The sequence below is a fragment of the Micromys minutus genome, assembly GCF_963924665.1.
Source record: "Micromys minutus genome assembly, chromosome: 1".
NCBI classification, from domain to species: Eukaryota; Metazoa; Chordata; class Mammalia; order Rodentia; family Muridae; genus Micromys; species Micromys minutus.
Window position 1 is genome coordinate 205601578 of NC_137969.1, and position 20503 is coordinate 205622080.

Sequence of the window (20503 nt, forward strand, 5' to 3'; positions counted from 1 at the left end):
GTGCTCGGTTTGTGGTCAGATATTTTATAAATTTAGATTTGTCTGGAATATCTTCATCTCTCCATCTATTGTGATTGATAGTTATAGCAGCTTGGGCTGGCACTTGTGCTCTCTTAGGGTCTTCATGATGTCTTTCCAGGCTCGTCTACATTTCATAATCTCTGTTAAGAAATCGGGTGTGATTCTGATTGGTCTGCCTTTATATTTTACCTGACCTTTTTCCCTTACTGCTTTTAGTATTCTTTCTTTGCTTTGGGAACTTGGTGTTTTGACTTTTAAGTGTCGGGAGGAATTTCTTTTTTTCTTTTTTTTTTTTTTTCTATACAAGTCATTTATTTGAAATGCCAGCTATATGTAGGATAAAGTCAGTGTTACATGCTTATCAGTAACAGTAGAAAAATAGAACCAGTGAACACCTCTGTACAACTGTGATGATACTCAAAAGAGAAATGTATCATTTACAATGTTTCACACAGACGAATTCAAGTTTGGATGTACCTAAATAAAAATACTATATATTTCTTTAAAAAACACTATGTACAGTTGAAGTGTAAACAAGTTTTACAAAGTACTGGTTATGCATGTTGTAAAAACACTTGTATAGTACATGAAATCAGTTTAAGAAAGATTTCTGAGCCTTTAGCATTGAAGGCACTTGACTTTACTATTAACAGCACGACCACAGAAACGCAGTGGTGGAGGCAGATGTGGCACATACAGGACAGCAAGGAGACCTCAGGAACCTCAGGTTTGTCAGCTGCCTCATCTAAGAGCAGAATTCTTCAGCGTCTACCCAGACAGTCTGTGCAGGCACACCCAAGGAATCTTTTGGAAGATATTTCCAGGACAAACTTGCAGTCGTTCTATAAAAATGGCCACAGCATTATAATATTCTGGACACAGAAGATTGGTACAGTCATAAATATACTTTTTAAGGAAAACAAAATCAAGAGACTTGCCCAGACAATAACCACATGACAGCTAGTACAACTGATGGGACAGAAGCACTTATGGGAGGAATTTTTTTTCTGGTCCAACCTATTTGGAGTTCTGAAGGCTTCGTTTATTCTCATGGTCATCTCATTCTCAAGGGTAGGAAAGTTTTCTTCTACAATTTTGTTGAAGATATATACTATGCCTCTTAGTTGATATTATTTTCCCTCTTCTATTCCTATTATCCTTAGATTTGGTCTTCTCATTGTGTCCTGGATCTCCTGTACATTTTGGGTTAAGGGATTTTTGGTGTTTGCATCTTCTCTGACTGTTTTGTTTATGTTTTCCCTGTTGTCTTCGGCCTCTAATATTCTCTCTTCCATCTCTTGTAGTCTATTGGAAATGCTTGCATCTGTGCCTCCTGATTTCTTTTTCTACCTCTAGGATTATCTCTTTTAGTGTTTTCTTTATTGTGTTAATTTCTGTTTTAAATTCCTTCTTCCATTCCTTCTTCTCTTTGGTTCTGTTTTCCTCTAGTTCTTTGAGTTCTTTGAGTGTTTTTCTTGTTTCCACTTAAAATCTCTTGATTCTTTTTGCTTTTTCTCCCATTCTTGTTTAAGGATCCTTATCATCCTCTTGAGGTAGCATTTTGGATCTGAGTCTAATTTTCTGGAGTGTTTGGCATTACACTGTTTGCTGGGATGGGAGAGCTGGGTACTGTTGTTGCCAGGTTGTCTTGGATTCCTTCGGATATGCCCTTTCACTTTCCTCTTGCCATCTTGTTGTCAGTTCTTGCCTTTCCCTTGTACCTGGCCTGTGTCCCTGGATCTCCGCTGGTCTAGGTGGAGGATGTTCTGAGCCCTGTTCTGGGCCCCAAATCCACCGGGTAGGAACCGAGGTCCCAATGCTGTGTTTCTGGTCCCAGGATCAGGCAAGGAAGGGGTGTACTTTCCGGGCACACTTGGCAGAGATCTCTCTGCCCTGTGGCTACTTGGATCCCTTGCCAGTCCTTTATCTCAGGGAATTGCTGGTTCAGGTGGCAGATGATCCAAGCCCTGTTCTGCCCCCCAAAGCTGCAGGGTGGGAACAGAGGTCCCAATGCTGGGTTCCTGGTCCCTGGAACTGGCAGGGCAGGGGCGCACTTTCCATGTGCACTCGGCAGAGTTCTCTCTGCTCCCTGGCTACTTGGATCCCCTTCTCACCAGGCCTTTATCTCTGTGAACTGCTGGTCCTGTTTTTAAACTTTGATAGTGTTTTATCTGGTGAAATAATTAGAAGTTAAATATCTTACATTTATTGTACAGTATTTTGAAAACTAGAAATTAACATAAAAATATTGTAGAGAATACATTGTTTGACCTTGTAAATAAATAGCAAATATTCCTTCAGGTCATTAGAGCTGTCCTTTATCATGAAAACCTTGTGGCACACATTGGTATTCAAAAAAACAAAAAAAAAAAAAAAAAAAAAAAGAAACGTCTGCAGCATAACTTTGGAATTTACATCTCTTGATCTCTTGATGTCGTTTTACATTGTCTTTACAGGGCCAAATTTTGTTAATGGGGACCACTGTAAATTGAGGATAGTCTATATAATTTTGTGGAGAGATAAATATACATTTTATATTATATGATAATATTGCCTTATTTGTCAGCAACTTAGCTAAAATTATGCAGAGTTTATAAATGTCTTGAAACAAACACAAATTTTAATGATCCTATGGTTGTATAATTTTCTATAACATTAATGTTTATTTATTTTATTTTACTGATTTTTTTATTTTTTTAGCTTTTAACTTCTGATATTTCTATTTTCTTGCACCATTCATCATAGAATTATTCTTATTTCATTAGTGCAGTATATCCTCATTATCTGGTACTGATGAATAATTCAATAAATAGACATATCTTTTTGACATTTAATTAGGGGTATTATCTCACATTTGTTAGGATTTCTTTTCTTTTGAATATGACATTGGAAACAGAATAATAATTAAAGCACTAGTTTATACCTTGCTGTTCTCAGTGACTCTGGAATTGTTATTACCTCTGTTTATTATTTTAATATGTTGGTATGTCATTCACCTTGATTGGTGCTACAAAATATTTTTGCATATAAAGAAATATTCTGTATTCTTTCTGGAAAAATTGTATTATATATCTGTATATATGTGGGTATATATGTCATATGTTACATATATATGTCATATATTACATACATATATTATATATGACATATATACTTTTTAAAAATTTTACATTTTCCTTTAATTATTCAATTTACATCCTGCTCACTAGCCCTCTCTTCATCACCCTCCATACAATCTTTCCCCTATTTGATACTCCCCTTCTTCTCTGAGTGTGTGTGGGCCACTCTGTTTATACCCTGTCCAAAAGCATGGGACTTCAAGTATCTGCAAGACTAGGAACTCTTCCTCCAACTGAGGCAAAAAGGCAATCTGGCTAGAAAAACATATTCACTGCACAGGAAACAGCTTTTGGGATAACCCCCACTTCAGTTGTTCAGGATCCACATGAATACCAATGTACACATCTGTTACATATGTACAGGAAGTCTTAGGTCCAGCCCTTGTATGCTCTATTGTTGGTGGTTCAGACTCTGAAAGTCTCAAAGGTCCAGGTAAGTGGATTCTGTTGGGCTTCCTATAAAGTTTCTATCCCAGTCAGTGATGTAATCCTTCCTTCTATTTTTTTCTTAAGAGTCCCCAAGCTCTATCCACTGTTCCCACTGTTTCATTGTGGGTATCTACTTGTTTGAGACTGCTTTTAGGTGGAGCCTTTCAGAAAACAATAATTTCCTGTCTGCAAGTATACCAGAATATCATTAACAGTATTAGTGTGCTTGCCCATCGGATGGGTCTCTCATTGGCTGGTAATTAGTGGCTATTTCCTTAGGTTTTGTTCTCACTCCAGTGCCTGTATTACTTCTAGACAAAATAAATTTTAGTTTGAAAGATTTTGTTTTACTGTGTTTGCTATATGACTATAAAAGGGCCCTATTCACGTTCTATACCCTCAATGTAGTTAGTCACAGCTAAATTTACCCCCATTGATTCTTGAGCATCCCCTTATTTCAGGTCTTTATATTTTCTTGGAGATGCCTACCTTGCCACACCATCAGTGACAGATTTCTATTTATATTCATGGTGATCTAGCCATCTCTACTGTCCTTCCCCTACCTGATCATGAATTCCCTTTTCCCACTCACACCCTCCTTTCTCCTACGTCCTACCAACTATCTGCTTTCTATGACTATTTTATTCCCCCTTCTATGTGAGATTCAAGCTTCCTTACTTGGGGTTTTCTTCTTATTTAGTTTCTTTTGGTCTGTTGAGTGCAACATGGTATTTGTATTTCATGACTAATATTCACATTTCCTATGTCCATTTTTAATTGAGGGACATACTGGTTGTTTCGAGTTTCTGGTTAATATTAAAGGTGCTATAAAAATAGTTTGAGCAAGTATCTTTGTAAGATGTTGGAGCATCTTTTGTGTATATGGCCAGCAGTGGTATAGCAATTCTTTGACTTCTTCCATTCTAATTTGTATCCCCTGATCTACTTTTGTTCTCTTATTGAACTGGCTAGACCATCAAGTACTATATTCAATAGGTAAGGAGAGAGTGGCCAGCCTTGTTTTGTCTCTGATTTTATGGATTTGCTTTATGTTCCTCTCCATTTAATTTTAGATAGGTTATTGGCTTGCAGTACAATGCTTAGATTAAATTTAAGTATGTGTTCCATATGCCTGATTTATCTAATACCATTGACATGAAGGGATGATGGATTTTTATCAAAGGCATTCAGCATCTAATGGAATGATCATATGATTTTTTTCTTCTTTTTTATATAGTCTATTATTTTGATGGATTTTTGTATATAAACCATCCTTGCATTTCTGGAATAAAGCTTACTTGATCATGATGGACAATATCATTGATATGTTCCTTCATTTAGTATTATATCTAATATTTTTGTATTAGTATTCATGAGAGAAATTTTTTATTTTTGCATGATGTATCAGGGAGACTGTGGCATCACTAAATGATTTTTATAGTGTTCTTTCTGTTTCTATTTTGTAGAATAGTTTGAGAAGTATTGATATTCTCTTGTCTTTGAAAATTTGATAGAATTCTGCACTAAGACTCTTTGGCCCTGGACTTTGTTGTTCATTTGTTTGTTTATTTTGGGAACTTTTAATGACTACTTCTATTTCTTTAGCGGATACAGGGCTGTAAAGTTTTAATCTACATTTTTTTATTAAATAAAAATTGCTATGTCACTTTTATTGCATCTGTTGGGGCTTCCTTTATGACTGACTATATATGGTCAAATTTGGGGAAGAACCTGTGAGGAGCTGAGAAAAAGTATATCCTTTTGTGTTTTGTCTTAGATGTCTGTTGGTCCAAACTTTATTCATGATCTCTGTTAGTTCCATCATTCATCTTTTTTGTTTTGTCTACATAACTTGTTAGTTGGTGATAGTTTGGTGTTGATGTCTCCCACTATTAATGTTTGGAGATTGATGTATGCTTTCAGTTTGGCAATGCTTCTTTTACAAATGTAGATGCCCTGTTTTGGGAGCATACAGGTTCAGGATTCCGATATCATCTTGGTTAATTTTTTTTCTTTTGACGAGTGTGAAGTGTCCTTTCCTGCCTATTTTGATTAAATGTCATTGGAAGTCTACTTTAGTAGATATTAGAATGGCTATCCTACCCTGCTTATTAGGTCAATTTGCTTGGAAAGCTTTGTTCCAGTCCTTTATTCTGAGGTAATGTCTCTCTTTATTGCTGAGGTATGTTTCTTCTATGTAATGGAGTTATGAATTTTGATCTCATATTCATTCAGTTAACCTTTGTCTTTTCATTGTTGTGTTGAGAAAAATTAATGACTACTGGTTATCATATCAAAGTGTTTGGTGTTGGGAGGGGCATGTGTATGCTTGTGTGTGTGTGCACTTTCCATGTTTTTGTTAGTATGAAATTCTTTTATTTCCTTTATTCTTGGATATAATTATCCTTCTTGGGTTATAGTTTTCTAATATTTGTTGTAAAGCTGAATTTTTGGATAGATATTGTTTGAATTGGATGTGTCTTGAAATACCTTTTCTTTTTCATCTATGGTGATTGAAAATTTTGCCAAGTATAGTCTAGGTTCGCACCTGCAGTTCTTTTAGAGGTTGCAGGATATCCATCCAGGCCCTTCTAGCTTTTACAATCTCTGTTGAAAAGTGTGGTATTATTATGAAATTCTGTAAGTCTGCCTTTGTATGTTACGTGGATATTTATTTTGCCCCTTCTTAATATTCTTTCTTTGTTTTGTAGAGTATGTATTTTGATTGTTTTGTGCTAGGAGAATTTTCTTTTCTGATCCAGGCTAATTTGTGTTCTATAAGCTTCTTGTATGTGTATTGGTATCTTTTCCTTTAGCTTGGGAATGTTTTCTTTTATGGTTTTCTTGAGAATATATTCTGGGCCTTAAAACTGGGACACTTCACTTTTTTCTATTCCTATTATTCTTAGATTAGGTCTTTTCATGTTCTCAAATTTCATAGATTTTTTTTGTGCTAGAAATGTTTTTTAGACTTAGCATTTATTGATGGATAAGTCAGTTTTTTTTTGTTATGTTCTCTAAACTTGAGATTTTCTCTTTCATATCCTGTATTCTGTTGGTGTTTGCATCTGTAATTCGTTTTCTCTTCCCTAGGTTTTCCGCATTTAGTTTTTTCTCAATTTGTGTTTGCTTTGTTGCTTTTATTTCCAACTTAAGGTTTTATACAGTTTTATATTTTCTTCAACTGCTTATAATTTCCCAAATGTCTTTAAGGAATCTATTTGTTTCTTCTTTAGTAACCTCTATTTATTTGATTGTATATTTCTGTATTTCTTTAAGAGATTTATTCATTTCCTCTTTAAAGGCATCTATCATTTTTTTGTGTTTTCGTTGTGTTAAGTTATCCAGGACTTGCTCTAGTGAGGTAACTGTGCTCTGGAGGTGTCACATTGCCAAGGGTTTTATCGATTTTGTTCTTTTGGGTAGCTTTTGGTATCTAAATCGTTTTGGTCTCTGGATATTCTTCTTAAGTAGGTAGTTAGAGGGGGATGAACCTCAGTGGTCCAGGTGTGGAAGGCCTCTATTAGGTATCCTTCGGCTTTATGGGTCCAGAGCCTCGGTTTTGATAATTGTGAATGCTGAGGTAGCAGAAGAATAAGGATCTTTCTAGAATAGTAGGCTGCTTAGGGAAGCTTGACTTGACCCAGATTGCTCAACTAGCAGGAACGATGGTTGGCAAAAGTGAAGCTCACGTGTGGCACATGAGACTCATATCTGATGATTGTGGGGGGACAAGCAGCAAAAGGATAAAGAATCACCTTTCCTTCTAAAGTATTTGTGTTTTAAATTATTTTTGTTCTATGATTAGTGATTGTTAGGCTTCTTTTCATGTGTTTCTTTCTTTCTTTTCTTTTTCTTTTCTTTTCTTTTTTTTTTTTTTTTTTTGAACTGGTTAGTCTTTATTGTCACCTAGAAAAAAAAAATTTGAGTCACCTTGGAAGAGTAAACCTCAAATGAAGTATTACTGTGACTAGGTTGCCCTCTAAGCCTGCCATTTGGGGCACTGTCTTGATTAATGATTAGTGTAAAAAATCCCAGTCCAATGTGAGTACCTTATCCCTAGGCGGGTGAGCCTGGGCTACATAAAGAAATTATCTAAGCATGAAAAATAGATCAAACTAATCAAAACCAAAGAAAAACAAAAACAAAACAAAGCAAACAAAAAAACCCACCCATCCTTGATTTCTGCTTCAGGTTTCTGACTTGAGTTCTTACCATGATTTCCCCAAATGATCGAATAGAACTGGAAGTGTAAAATGAAGTAAATTATATCATTTTTATGTTGTTTTTGGTCAGATTGTTATATCACAGCAACACATAAGCAAGCTATAAAAATCTATTGTTTTTAATATAAAGTTTATTATGCTTTCTTATTTATTTGGAGGTATAAATGTCAAAATCTGTACAGTCTGCATGTGTCCCAGAAATTGAAGTTCAGTCATCCAGCATGACATTAAGTGCTTTAGCCATCTAAGACATCTCAGTACCCTCATATGACTTTCTGATCCTCTCATATATGATTATTTTATTTATATATATATTATATTTATTTATATATATATTATCTTCCTATGAGTTTAATTTAAGAGAAAAAAAGTTATGATTTTTTTCTTAAATCTTTCATTTGCTTGACCACATACATACAATTCAATGTAGTTCTCTATTTTTGCATTACTGACATCCAAAAAATTTGAAGATTAGGTTGTAGTTCACTTCTTGGAGGTTTTTGTTCCTACTTTTATAGGTTGCATGAATCAACTTTTCTAGTCATCTAGTACCTGCAGCATGCTTACTACCCTTGATGGAAACATATCATTGTACTTTAAATCAGAGACAAATCTTATGTGGACAGAGTTGCTACTTATTCACTTATTTGATTTATCTCCTCTGTATTTTCAAGCCATTAAGGATTGTCTATCTAAACTGGTGGGTACCTCAGGGCATCCTATGGAATCAGTAATTCATGCCTAGCTTCAAGGCAATACTGGGTAAGTTAGTTATTTATTAGTTGTAATTACTTTCTACACAATTTGAAGTTTAAATAATAGATTCTTTCTGCAATTCCACAGATAAGAAATCTGATTTAACCTAATTCCTTAGGGTTATGTTAACAAACAGATATGTTACTTTTTACATTCACTGCATGATAACCCATATTGTGCCTTTTTCCATTTACTTGTAGCTACAGCTACTTTTTTTTTTTTTTTTTTTTTTTTTTTTGGTTATCTTATTTGCTCTTCAAAGAAATGCCGACAACACCACTTGTAACAGAAATATCCTTTGGCCTTTCTTCTCTTATCACATCTATCTCCCTCCTTTCACAAATTGTGACAGGATGTTATAGAATCCACTTTAGCAATCAGGTAGATTTTCTATCTCACCCCTTAGAGTCATGATCACATTTGCAAATTTCCTTTTTCATATAAAGTAATATATTCAGGGACTCGGGCATAAACATTTTTACAGAATATTATTTCATCTACTCTATGGTTTGTTTTATTTTGTATAAACATAACATATACTTAAAAATTAAATGTAGACGTTCATGTTGCTGTTAATGAGATATCTTCAAAATATTCATTAATAAAATGAGTTACTTGATATTTTCATCACTCCATGTTCTTCCCACATCTCTGTCACATTGAGACACAAAACAGTTGATTGACATGACAAACAAACATTGAAGAAAGATTTCTGCTGCCTCATATCCTAATATCAATAAATTTGAAGAATAAGAACTTTCTTTTAGATTCTGCATATCGTTGTTTAAGTGGATGTTTTTAATCAACTTAGACTTGAGCTTAGTGCAAGGAGATAAAAATAGATCAATTTGCATTCTTCTACAAGCTGACCACAAGGTGAACTAACACCATTTTTTAAAAATGCTGTTCATTTTCCAGTGGATGTTTTTGGCTTCCCTGTCCAAGATTAAGTGACCATAGGTATGTGGGTTTATTTCTCAGTCTTTAATTCAATTCTGTTTATCTACCTGTCTGTCTATGTATCAATACCATGCAATTTTTATTACTATGTGTCTGTAGTACAGCTTGAGGACAGAGATGGTGATTTTTTCACAAGTTCTTATATTTTGAGAAATGTTTTTTTCTATCCTGGGTTTTTGTTATTACAGAGGAAGCTGAGAATTGCCCTTCTGATCTTTATGAAGAATATTGAAATTTTAATAAGGATTGCATTATGTCTGTAGATTGCTTTTGGTAAGATGGTCATATTTACTGTGTAAATCCTATCAATCCATGAGCATGGAAGTATTTTAATCTTCTGAGTTCTTCTTTGCTTTCTTTTTTCAGAGACTTGAAGTTCTTTTCATACAGATCTTATACTTCGTTGAATTATGCCAAGATATTTTATATTATTTGTGGCTATTGTGAGGATGTTGTTTTCTTAATTTTGTTCTTAACTTGTTTATCTTTGGTACAAACTGATTGGTTTGAAAGATTTCTATATCCAACCATGTTGCTGAAGTTCTTTATCAGGTCTAGGAGTTCTCTTCTAGAGACTTTGGAATTGCTTATGTATGTATCATTATAGGGTCCTGTGTCCACACCCCCACAGAGCTTGAGCACTGAGGGAGGCATGGCTCTGGAAGTTAGCATAACTCATGCCATTGCCACCAAGAAGGTAACAGGTATATGGGTATAAAGAAGCTGCTGGACACTGCTCTCTGGGTGGAGAAGTGCAGTCTGGGGCATGGGAACAGCTGGAGCTGGCTTGGGCATCCTGAACCAGCCACGAGGCTAATGGTTGTCTGTTTCTTTGGCTGTAGTGCATGGAAGTGCTGCAGAAGAGCTGTGAAAAGAGTGGGGGCCTGTGGGCTAGAGGTAGCTAGGGACGAAGAAGGAAAGAGGGGAGAAGTGGTGGGAGCTTTTACTGGTCTTGCAGTGTGAGTTCTTCGCATGTCAGGAGTTGGTGTGGTGGTGTCATGGCTTGTAGCACAAAGAGCTCTTCTATGGAAGATTAGAAGTAGCTCTATAGGAGATGGCCTTCTCCATAGAACCCCGTGGTAGATCCTGATGAAAAAACACAGTCTGTGGTTTTAAAGCATTAATTGTAATGGTGGAAAGTGGATGCATATAACTATATTTCACTTCTCATGGTGGGCCTGAGATTAAATATCTTTTGTTGCCTAATTGCTGTGGTTAAAACTTTGAGTACTATATTGAATAAATAGGGACAGAGTGGGAAGCCTCCTCTTATCCCTGGTTTTAGTGAGATTGTTTCAATGTTTTTCCCATTTAATTTGATGTTGGTTGTTGATTTGCTGTACATTGCTTTTATTATGTTTATGTATGTGCCTCTAATTTCTGATCTTTCCAAGTCTTTTAACATGAAGTAATATTATATTTTGTCAAAGGCTTTATAAGCATATAATTATATGATCACATGTGATTTTTTTTAATATAATGAATTGGAGTTTGTTTTTATACTAGTTACATTAATGCATTTCTGTATATTGAACCATTCCTACATCCCTGGGATGAATCCTACATCCCTGGGATGAAGCCTTCTTGATCATGTTGCATGACCTTTTTGATGTGCTCTTGGACTCAGTTTGAGAGAATTTTATTGAAAAATTTTGCAATGATATTCAATAGTGAAATGGTTCTGAATTTCTCTGTCATTGTTGTGTCTTTGTGTGGTTTAGGTATTAGCATAACTGTTGCTAGAGACTCCAGGTAGGTGAGAGATTTCCAGGACCCAACTGGAATGATATTAGTCAATCCAAAGGGAAGATACAACCTATAGGGACTACTTCGAGTAGATAAGCGTGATTTCCATTTTTTTACGCCAGAATTATTCATGTCTAAAGAAACACAGGGACAAAACTGGAGCAGAAATTTTTGGGAAATTGATTGAAAAACCACCCAGAAACAGTCCCAACTTGGGATCCATCTCTTCTGCAGAAATCAAACTCTGATACTATTGCTGATGCCAAAATTTGCTTGCTGACAGAAGCCCGTATAGCTGTCCTCAGAGAGGATTTGCTAGTACATGTCTAATATAGAAGCAGATATTCACAGCTAACCATCGGACAGAACCTGAGGACAATGAAAGACTTAGGAGAAATATTGGAATAGCTGTAGCAGATTGCACTCCCCACCCTCAAAGTTTCCAGGGTTAACTAAACCACTAGCCAAAGAGTATATACATTGATGTGTCCATGGCTCCAGAAACATATGGAGTAGAGGATTTCCTTATCTGGCATCAGTGAGAGAGGCAGCCCTGAGTCCTATGAAGGCTTGTTGTTTCAATGTAGCATTATAGTATAGAGGTAATTTGTTAGTTGGTGGGAAAGTGGAAGAGGACCCTTTTATTGCAGAAAAGGAGGGGAAATGGGATGAGGAGGTTGTAGAAGGGAGATAAGGAAGAGAGATAAAATTGAAATGTACATAAATAAAATAACCAATAAGAAAAATATGTTTGTGTATTCTAATTGAAAGCCCCAGTAAAGATAACTGACGTATTTCACTAATTTTGACACTGGGTCCCAACAAGCTAGAAAGGTTTAACAGTATTGATTGGTAACATAAAGGTATTCTATATTCATCTGGTAGGGAGGATACCACCAAAATGTTTTCCTCATTGGATACTTTGTCTCCATTAATCAGTATCAGACATGTGGAAGTACAATGGAAGAGAAAGATTATTATTAAACTATTATCTATGTATGTACTATCTTTATAATGGTAGATGTTAAGATATATTTTTAGTCTCTTACATTTTAAATCTAAATATTCTAAGAACTGAGTACATTACAGGGTTGGAGATAGTTTGAAAACCATTATGAACTTAAACACAGTTCTTCCTAGTAAATTTATAGCTTAAGACAGAAATAAGGAGTAAGGCTTTTAGATTGGTTTTGTTGAAAATTTGGTTTGTTTCAGCACTTTGGATCATAATTATACTATGTAAAGTTATTTGAACAGATAAAATACGTATTGAACAATTCCACTTTACTGATGTAGAAATGGTAACGATCTTCATTTAAGATAATTAAAATCTATTAATTAAAATTTTATAGTACGTAGAATAATAGGAATGTATATAATGGGCTCTTTTGTAATGAGAAAAACTGAAGCTATGTCTTTCTAACAAGAGAACTATTAGAACAATAAACAGACAATAAAGTAATAAGTCACAGGGAGAAAATTGATATTCTGGTTCAGTGTAAAGTCTAGACATTTTAAAATATTTCTACGAGATATATAAAAATATAAGTCAATTATTCTGGTAAGAGCCAATCATAATATTTATAATATCATCTAAATACTGCTGTGTTTTTTGTGCATGTGTGTGTTTTTATGTGTACATGTGTATGTGCATATGTACATTTGTGTGTACACATAATTTTGTGATCCACTATGTGTAGAAGCAATAAGTTGATACCAAGTGTCATTATACATCACTCTTTACTTCCTTTACTGCTTGACAGTTCCTTGCTCATCTCAGAGATAATGGAGTTGGAACAGTTTTTGATTTGGAGCCAGTCAGCTTGTCTGAGATATGATTTGGCTCAACCTCATGAGGGCTGGGATTACAAGTTCAGGTGGCAGACATTCTTCCCAAATATTCATATCAGTGCTAGGTACTTGAGCTCCAGCCATCATACTTGTATGGTAAATTGTATAGAAATATTCCTATCCCCAAATAACTACATTAATATGTGATTTCAATGCAAACATTTTCAAATTTGAATTTTATATTTAAGGTGAGTGTTTACATGCTAAATTACCTGACTTTTAACACAGGAATAAAATTACTATGAATTTATGTCTTATCAGACTTTTTTTATTTTATTATTTTAATAAGAGATTGGAATAACAGCTATTGATTGTGCAACTGTAATTGATCTGATAATGGAAAGTGATTTTTTTCCAGTTAATATGATGATTGGAATTGATTGAACAGTAAATCTCATAAAAATGTCAATAAAATATAGAGAACAATGCAAGAGCTTCTTTTGAAATGGATTGTAATTCAATTATAGCACTCTGCCCTACCTACACTAAATAAGATCACCAGCAATCAGTAAAAGGGTAGATTGCTATTTTGCAATGGTTATTTAAAAAACAATACAGAGACAGATAAGATCCATTCTCTTTATAAAATCAAGTCACAAATCTACCATGAAATTTTGAAGCTTCACTTTCTTGTTAGATGTAGAAAGCCAAAAATAAAAAGTTGTATGTTTGTTCCAGAATCTTAGTACTTACACTTTGCACCAAGTTGTACATTCTATAAGATGTGACACTTTAAAAGTTCTTAGTAATCATTAACAAAACAGTGACATAATTTATATCATATGTTTCAAACGTAGATATTTAATATATATACTATTCAACATTGTAAGACAATTTCTGTATTATATTTCTCTCTTCAGCACAGTGTTTTTGACTTTTCTTATCATTGCTTTTTTTCAGTAATTCTGATACTCCTTCATTATTGCTTATGTGCTTATTACTCCCAATTTACTAATATAATTTATCCTGATTATCTAATATTAAACCATAAACTGTCTTAGAGATATTTCAATTTGTGAAATTATATTTTATCCACATTCATTTTTTTTCTCTTGATGCTCATGTATGGGTGTTTGTCAAGATTTTTTAGGCTGTAGTACTTTTACCCTGAAGAATATTCATCAATCATTTAGATTTTTTTTTCTGTCAATCTTTACTTCAACAATTCTCTATTTTATATGTGTTACATGCACTTGTGTTTAGGCTTAGATTTTGCAAAACCTACTCTAATAGAGTTTCTTAAATTCTTGAGCCTCCATTCTAGCTCATGGTAGTAGAAAGGAAAGGTTAACAAGGCAAATGGAGATGTGAACCTGTTTAGAAATAGTCCTTTTAGGTTACATTCATCGTTTTTCAGGATATGAGCAGTTTACTTCACATAAATTAGCATTTTGATCCAGAAAAAACTGCAAAGCTCTGACAAACAAGAGAAATCTGCAGAAGCACAAATAAGCCACCAGAATATTATAAGTTATTTGGCACATTTCTCTGTACTATATAGAAAAATGATTAACAATGAAGGCAAGGTGAACAAATGCCACAGCATTATTCACTGTCTCTTAGGGTTATAGTATAAACTTTTGAACACCATCAACCATCTACTAGAGTAGAACATCACATATTGTCCCAGGCAGCAGCAAGAAAATCATGATATTTCTGTTGTGTGAAAAACTTCTTTTCATGTGTCTTTGTTAACAAAACATAAGACAGTTTCCAGAAAAACATCACATGACACAACTGAGTCTCCAAAGACACCAGAAATTTAAACTTCACTTGTGGTTTAGTTAGGTCATGTAAAGAAGGAAATCTTTTTACAGTGTATACCTCTAATATCAGTATATTGCAGATTGAAAAAGGTAGATTTTTACAATTTAAAATATTGGAAAATAGCCAAAATCTAAGCAAAGTCCTTTTTACAAAAAGAAAACACATTGAAAAATATAAGTTGATAATTATTGTGGTGGAAAGCTAGTCTCTTGAGCTTTTCTCTTGCATAATCTTTAATTGCAAGTTGAAGTCTTAGATTATGGTGAGCAATGAGTAATTTATTATTATTGTTTTTATGTAAGTCATAGCTTTTCTTTTTCTTTTTTTCTCTTTCTTTAAATTGAATATTCTTTTTATTTATATTTCAGGTGTTATCCCATTTTGCCAGTCCCATTCCCCCTCGCCCTCCCATTGCCTCTATGAAAGTGCTCCCTCTACCCACCTCCCTCTCCAAGCACAGTGCCTTGGCATTCACCTACACTAGGAAAATGAGCCTTCCCTGGATCAAAGTCATCTCCATTCATTGATACCAGAAAATAATATCCTCTGCTGCATATACACCTGGAGTCATGGGTCCTTCCAAAATAATTCATTGATTGGTGTTTTAATCCCTGGGAGCAGTGGTGTGTTCGGTTAGTTAATAATTTTGTTCTTCCCATGGGGTTGCAGACACTTACAGCTCCTCCAGTCCTTTCTCAAGCTCCTACAGTGGAGTCCCCGTGTTCAGTCCAATGGTTAACTGTCAGCATCCTCCTTTGTATCCGTACAGCTTTGGCAGAGTCTCTAAAGAGGCATCTATTTCAGATTCCTGATGGTAAGTACTACTTGGCATCAGCAATAGAGCAAGGGTTTATTTGCTGCATATGGGAGAGATTCCCAGATGAGGCACTCTTTGGGTGTCCTTTTCTCCAAACCTTGCTTCTCTATTTGTCTAATTATTTCCTTCCATGAGTGTTTTCTTCTCCCTTTTAAGAAGGACTGAGGCATCCACCTTCTGGCCTTCCTTGTATTTGAGCTTCATAATTTCTGTGAATTGTTTTTTGTGCATTCTTATTTTGTGGGGATAGTATCCGCTTATCAGTCAGCACATACCATGAGTGTTCATTTGTGACTGAGTTACCTCACTCAGGAGGATAGCTTCAAGTTCCATTCACTTGCCTAAGAATTTCATGAAGTCATTGTTTTTAATAGCTGAGTAGTACCTCATTGTGTAAAGGTACCATAATTTTTTTATTCATTCCACTGTTGAATGACATCTGGGTGCTTTACAGCTTCTGGTTCTTATAAATTAGGCTACTATGAATATGGTGGATTGTGTACTTTTTAGAGGCTAGAGCTTCTTTTGGGTATATGCCGACGAGTGGTATAGTTGGGTCCTCAGGTAGTACTATGCACAATTTTCTGAAGAATCTCTGGAATATTTTCAAAAGTGGTCGGACCAGCTTACAATTCCTCCAACAGTGAAGGAGTGTTCCTTTTTATCTACATCCTTGCCAGCACCAACTGTCAAATGACTTTTTGATCTTAGCCATTCTAAATGGTATAATGGGTAACTTCAGGTTTTTGTTGATTTGCATTTCCCTGATGACTAGGGATGTTGAGTAGTGCTTCTCAGCCATTTGATATTTCTCAGATGACAATTCTTTGTTTTCCTCTATCCCCATTTTTTAATTGGTGTACTTGATTCTCTAGAGTTCTTAGTATACTTTGGATACTATCATTGGTAAAGATATTTTTCCAATCTGTTAGTTCCTAATATATCCTTTTTACAGTGTCCTTTGCCTTATAGAAGCTTTGCAATTTCATGAGGTCCCATTTGTCAATTTTTGATATTAGAGCATAATTCATTAGTGTTCTGTCCAGGAAATTTTTTTCTGTGCCTATGTGTTCTAAACTTGTCCATGTTTTCTGTTAGTTTCAGTGTACCTAGTATCATGTGAAGGACTTTGATGCCCTTGGACATGAGCATTGTACAAGGAGATAAGATAGGGTTGATTTGCATTCTTCTGCATGATGGCTGCCAGTTGAATCAGCACCACTTGTTGGAAAGGCTGTCCTTTTTCCATTGAATGTGTTTAGCTCCTTCATCAAAGATCACGTGACTATAGGTGTGTGGCTTTATTTCTGGGTCTTTGAATCTATTTCATTGATTTACCTGCCTATCAATACAATGCAGTTGTTATTGAAATCATCCTGTAATACAGTTTAAAAACAGGGATGATGTTTCCTAAGAATTTTTTTTAATTTTTATTTTTGAAAATAGTTTCTCATATCCTGGGTTTTATATTATTCAAAATGAATTAAAATTTGTTATTACTAACTCTATAAAAAGTTGAGTTAAAATTTTGATGGGGATTGCTTTGAACTTCTAGATTGCTTTAGGAAAGACAAACATTTTTACTATATTGATCCTTCCAAACAATGGGATGAGAGTTTGTTCCAAATTCATAGGTCTTCAGGAATTTTCTTCTTCTGGTACTTGAGGTAATTGACACACATATTGTTCACTTTCTTGGTTAGTATCACACTAATATATTTTATACTGTTTGTGACTATTGTGAAGGGTACTGATTCTTTAATTTCTTTCACATCCTATTCATCCTTTGAGTAGAGGAAGGCTACTGATTCATTCGATTTAATTTTATAGCCAGCCAATTTGCTGAAGTTGTTTATCAGGTGTAGAATTTTTCTGGTATAATTTTTGGGGTCACTTAAGTTTAATATTATGTTATCTGCTAATAGCAATATTTTGACTTCTTCCTTTCGAATTTGTATCTTGTTGACCTCTTTTTGCTGTTTGATTGTTCTGGTTGTACTTCCAGTATAGAATAAGGAGGGAGAGTGGAGGCAGCTTTGTCTAGTTTCTGATTTTAGTGAGATTTCTTCAAGTTTCTAACCATTTAGTTTGATGATGTCTACTGGGTTAATATATATTGCTTTAATATGTATATTAATGATTTAAGTTTCAGGTATACCACACTCTGAGAGGGTGCTATGAATTTATTTTTTTCCTAAGAAGGACTGAGGAATTCTTTTTTTTTTTTTTTTTTTTTTTTTTTGTTTTCCTTGAGCTTCATATGGCCTGTGAGGTGTTTCTGGGACTTTCAGACCTTTCCGGCATTAATATCCAATTATAAGTGACTTCATATTATGTCTGTTCTTTTGTGGCTGGGTTACCTCACTCAGGATGATATTCTCTAGATGCATCCATTTACTTAGGAATTTCATAAAGCAATTGTTTCTGAGAGCTGAGTAGTACTCCATTGTGTAAATATACCATTTTTTTTTTATCCATTCTTCTACTGAAGGACATCTGGGTTCTTTCCAGCTTCTGGCTATTATAAATAGGGCTGCTCTGAACATTGTGGTACATGTGACCTTGTTGTATGTTGGAGCATCTCTGGGGTATATGCCCAAACATGGAATAACTGGGTCTTCAGGAAGGACTATGTCCAATTTTCTGAGCAACAGCTAGACTAATTTACAGAGTAGTTGTACCAGTTGACAACCCCACCAACAGTAGAGGAGTATTCTTCTTTTACCCTAGCTTTGCCAGCATCAGCTGTCATCTGAGTTATTATCTTAGCCATTCTGACTGGTGTGAGGTGGAATCTTAGCGTTATTTTGATTTGCATTTCCTAATGACTAGAGATGTCAAGCACTTCCATAGATGCTTCTTAACCATTAGATATCCCTCAATTGAGAATTTTTTGTTTAGCACTATAGACCATTTTTAAATAGGATTTTTTGTTTCTCTTGCCTCTAACTACTTGAGTTCTTTGTATACATTAGATAGCAGACCTCTATCTGATGTGGGGTTGGTAAATAGCTTTTCCAAATCTGTTGGCTACCGTTTTATTTTCTTGACAGTGTCCTTAGCCTTACAGAAACTTTGTAATCTTATTAAGTCTCATTTGTCAATCTTTGACCTTAGAGCACAAGCCATTGGTGTTCTATTCAGGAAAATTTCCCCTGTGCCTATGAGTTCTAAGGTTTTCCCCACCTTCATTTGTAATAATTTCACTGTACCTGGTATAATGTGAAGATCATTGATCCACTTGCAAGTGCCTATCTCAGTTTTTAACACAATTGCCTAATAATAAAGCTTGAAGTCAGGGATTATGTTTCCCACAGATGTTTTCTTGTTGTTGAGGATGCATTTCAATATTCTAGGTTTTTGTTATTCCAGATGAATTTGTAACTTTCTCTTTCAAATTTTATGAAGAATTAGGAGGGAATTTTAAAGGGGATTGCATTGAATCTGTAGATTGCTTTTGATAAGATGGCCATTTTTATAATGTTGGTCCCTCCAATCCATGAGCATAGGAGATCTTTTCAACTTGTGAGATCTTACCGGATTTCTTTCTTCAGAGATTCAATGTTCTTGTCATACAGGTCTTTCACTTGCTTAGTTAGACTCACACCAAGGTAATTCATATTGTTTGAGACTATTGTGCAGGGTATTTTCCCCTTAATTTCTTTCTCTGTATGTTTGTCCTTTGCTTAGAGGAAGGCTACTGATTTGTTTGAGTTAATTTTATATCCAGCCACTTTGCTGAAGTTGTGGCTGTGTCTCTTTCTTCTTTTGAATTTTTTTGCTTAGGTATTTTGTTGTTTTTACTAGGATGTAGTTTCCCTCTTTGTACTGGGTTTTCTACATATAATTCTTTGTAGGGTTGGTTTTGTGGTCCTATATGGTGCAAATTTATTTTTGTCTTGAAATATCTTGGTCACTCATCCTCTACTATTCCTATTATCTTAAGTTTGGTCTTCTCATTGCATCCTGGATCTCGTGCAAATTTTGGATTAGGAGCTTTTTGGTTTTTGGATCTTCTCTGCCTGTTTTATCTATGTTTTCAATGTTGACTTCAGCCCCGAGATTCTCTCTACCTTCTCTTGTAGTCTGTTGGAAACACTTGCATCTGTGACTCCTGATTTCTTTTTTTTTTTTTTTTTTTTGGATTTGTACCTCTAGGGTTGTCTCTTTTAGTGTTTTCTTTATTGTGTTCATTTCCATTTCAAGTCCTTCTTCCATTCCTTCATCTCTTTGTTTCTGTTTTTTTACTAGTTCTTTGAGTGTTTTTCTTGTTTCTTCCTTAAAAGCTTCTAATTCTTTGATCTTCCTTCTGTTCTTGTTTAAGGATCTTTATCATCATCTTGAGGTAGGATTTCCTATGTGAGTCTTCTTTTTCTGGAGTGTTTGACACTCTGCTGTTTGTTGTGATGGGAGAGCTGGGTTCTAGTGTTGCCAGGTTGTCTTGGTTTCTCTGGGGTAAGTTCTTTTGCCTTCCTCTTGCCATCTTGTTGTCAAGGATTGGTTCTTGCCTTTCCCTTTTACTTGGACTGTGTTTCTGCATCTCTGCTATTCCTGGTGGTGGATGGTCCTATCTCCTGTTCTGCACCCAAAAGCTGCCGGCTGGGAACAGGGGGCCCAATGCTGGGTTCCTGAACCCTGGATCAAGCAGGGCAGTTGCACACTTTCTGCATGCTCTGCAAAGATGTGTCTGCCCCCTGGCTAGTTAGAACCCCTTATCACCAGTCCTTTGTCCCTGGGTCTCTTCTCTTCCTGGAGTCTGATGGTCCAAGCGCCTCAGGCTTACATTTAGCTGCAAGCATCCTCATCTGTGT